Below are 3,768 nucleotides of genomic sequence, written 5' to 3' on the forward strand. Positions count from 1 at the left end.
GTTTATGCCGCCAAAGCAAAAACAAAATACATGTAAATTTTTGTTTTTGTACTCCTGCAATCACCTTATATTGATTCGCCTTGGCACAAACAAAAGTAAAATGAGCGGAAACAAAAATATTAATGATGTACTGGAAGTGTTAGTGCTTGTGTGTAAAGCAAAGAGTTTAAAACTGATTTATAAATAGTAAAATGTTTACAGCAGATTGTCAAAGCAGTGCAACAACTGTTCACTTGCAAGTTATTGCTAGTTTTGTGTTCAATAAGTTCTTCTGCTAGTTTTCTCTTCTTCTCAATTTAACGCTCTATTTTGCTTTTACGCTCTCGCTGCAATGTTACTGTTACTATACAAACCTAATGTTACTCGTATATTTTCGAGCCTGTATGTACATTTTCGGGAAAAAGGTTAAAAAGTGTATCCATCTGCTGAAAAGATATTTTCGCAGATTCACAATTTATTTAAAATAAATCTATTAGCCCAATCTCCAATTCCATGTGAATAAATCTCCCCAGTGCTTAAATAATTTTCACCACATTAACTAGCTGCACAACATCCTAATTGCCGAAAAAGCGTTGCTTGCAACACTAGTCCTTTATGGGGACCAAACTTGGCGAAAAAAAAATAGCTAAGTTTGTTTACTGGATATACTGAGCCGAATTTTAAACAATTGATGGAAAACATTTGAAAATGAATTTTACAGCAGCTATTCGCGCNTACGTATGACGCTTACGACAATCTTTTACCCAGGCGACGATATGTAGTTATGTACATACACGCGTTCTAAACCGAATTTTAAACAATTGATGGAAAACATTTGAAAATGAATTTTACAGCAGCTATTCGCGGGAAACGGTAATTGACAGGACAGTGATGGTCAAGATGGCGACCGAAACTAGTCTAGTATAGGGTGGCACGAATGTCTAGAAAAGGAGATTAAGCAAAATGCATAAGTTTGGATATGCAGTATTTCGTTTCTACAGCTATAAATCGCAAAGTATAGGTGAAAAAGATTATACGATATTTTTTATATGAATTTTGACCATTGCATTCGAAATGTTAATACCACAGACAAAAATTAAAATACCATTGTCACCCTATGTTTAACCGGAATTTAGGCGCCAACAAACCGCTTTCTGTCAGTTCCGTTTTCACGTTCGCGAAAAATGTGCTACTTCTTTAGAGCAAAGAGAAAAAATATAATTTCTCAAGCAAACTCAAAGCAAATAAGATATTTTTGTGGAAAAATAGCACAGGGCAATGGTGCGGAAAATGTAAAAACTGGTTTTGATAAAGTGTAAAGATTGTAAGTATAAAGTTTTCGCCAGCTCCAGATGTTGAGAAAAACGAGGTAAAAATTTCAAAAAATTGCGTTTGCAATATTTGAGAAGCTGATACAATCTTCCACTTAGGTTTAAATTAAAGAAAGCACTCGCGTCTTCTATCCCTGAAAATACCATCCGGAAGCGACATAAAAATTAGGAAAAAAGATGTAAATCGATGTGTGTACGCATATTTATACGTAAATTTTTATCCACTACTTTATATGAATGAACAAAAACGAATGTGTGTTGCCCCTTATCGAGAAACTTCGGTACGGTTTAGTTATTTGTACAATGATTTTGGGTTGTTGTAGCCAAACGCATCACCCGAATCTAAAAACTTACATACACGTGTAGTCAAAGGATTAATTTAAGGCAAAATTTCCGAGCTCTAGTTTATTAATAAATTCGGTTTGAACCATGCACTTTTTTTTTTGTAAATTTCGATGTGGATGGCGTAGCCGAAGTTATGTATACGCACAAGAAACGGCAAAACAGAAAGGAGAATTCTACTTAGCAAGGGTAAGTAAGGGAAGCAAGCGCAACCTAACAAAATGCATCTTTTCAGTGGCTTGGAAGAATCTGTTTTTGCATTAACTGGATTGAGAATCAGTTCTTCAGGCATAAGAGGAGATATGGCTTGTGGTTCCACAATTTAACCAAAATCTGGCATACATAGATGCTTCCAAGGCAACTATGCCCGACAGCTTCGCACAGCTTTGGGAATTAATTTCCATAGCGCGCTCTTACTCCGCTGCAATAGAGTCCATCATTTTCTGCAAAAACAAAAAAATGTAAAGTCAAACAATTTTACTATAAATAAGCACTTGATGAGTGTTTTTTAATTCCTTTCCACTTTGTTTTCCTTCATACAGCTGACTTCGAAAAATAACTGATAGCTGCCCTGCAAGAACAGTGACTCATGATTCAATAATACAAGGTTAGATAATTATTGACAGCTGCGGTTTGACACTCCCTTACAAAAGGTTGCATTTACGAAGGACAGAGAAAGGGCAAGAATGCAATCCCTTGTTGCGAAAATGGTAGTAGAAAAGTACTCAAAGTAGGCAATTAATAGTGAAATTCCTTTCGTAAATTCTAATGTATTTGCAGGAAATCTGGCATTTTAAACGAAATGTTGAACGTAATATTGATATATCTACGTGAATTACGTAATTTATATGCTATTTAGCCGTATAAAAACTGCAAAATGACTCAAAATTAAAATAAGACTACTATGAGATTGATGTAAACATCCAATGCTTATGTTTTCATCAGTTAAATATGCTTCATATGCATATACAAATAAACATATTGCACAAAAGCTTATACTTTTATTTCACACCAAAGCTACACTGTTTCCATGTAAATTTGCAAAGAAGCAACACGGTGCCACTGCTAAGGGAGCGGTGCGAGAGAGACAACTGTCAGTTTATCGAACCTTGTATTATTGAATCATGCAGTGACTATCATTAGACAAATCATTTGAGTGGCAAGACTGATAGAGATTTCTGTCACTGGCTACCTACAAGTTTCTATAAAATTCTAAAGGGCAGTGTGAAAAATCTGATGTAAACATTTGTGTACATGTGATCTTCCGTCTTCCTCCAACTTATGGCCTTATTTAATGGTCTCTTTTTAACGAAACGAAAAATTTGCAAATGTGTTAGTAAGATAAATGAGAATGTGTTACTTTCCATCACGCAATTCTTGTAGGGTGGTAATGCTGCACATGTTTCCGCAAGGGTTGCAGCATGTCGATTTTTCGTTTTTCGTGGCGGAGCCCGTTTGTCGTTCAATAAATGACTACAAGTGACCATCAGATCATGGTGCAGCGACAGTGTTTTCATAGTAGTCGAAAGTTCTGGCTTTAATTCAAGCCCAAGTGGAAGGTTCTGTCACCTCCTGTTTCTTTGCTAGGGCTTCAAAAATATTGCAAAAACGCGGTTTTTGTTACTTTGACCTCGATTTTCTCGAAATCTGGAGCTGATGGAAACTTTATACTTGCGGATTCTTAATCAGCACAAAGCAGTTTTAACATTAGTCGCATCAAATATTTTTCCATTTTTGTTGGCCTGTGTAATAGAAATAATGATATCTTGGTGAAAGTGCATTTGAATGATGCTGTTTAGTATCGTTTATGCATCAAAGTGAAGACAGCGAGCGCGGAACTCTTGGCGTGGCTTGCGAAATTCAATAAAATACTTAATGTAAAGTGTGAAATGTGCATTTTGTGATTATAAACATTTGTTAAATAGGCTAATGATAAACATACATACATCGCCATTTTATACTGGAAAACAAAGTAACCAAATTATGCTGGCAATGAAAGTAAGCAAGTGAGTGGATTTCCCTGAAAATTTAAGTTGTTTAAATCATTTCATATATTTACTTACTGTTAAAATCTATGAAAACTTAAAACACATACATATATGTATTCAAATAAATT

This window comes from Rhagoletis zephyria, unplaced genomic scaffold (genome assembly GCF_001687245.7).
Source record: "Rhagoletis zephyria isolate East Lansing unplaced genomic scaffold, Rhagoletis_zephyria_1.1 Rzeph_scaffold_01397, whole genome shotgun sequence".
Lineage (NCBI taxonomy): Eukaryota > Metazoa > Arthropoda > Insecta > Diptera > Tephritidae > Rhagoletis > Rhagoletis zephyria.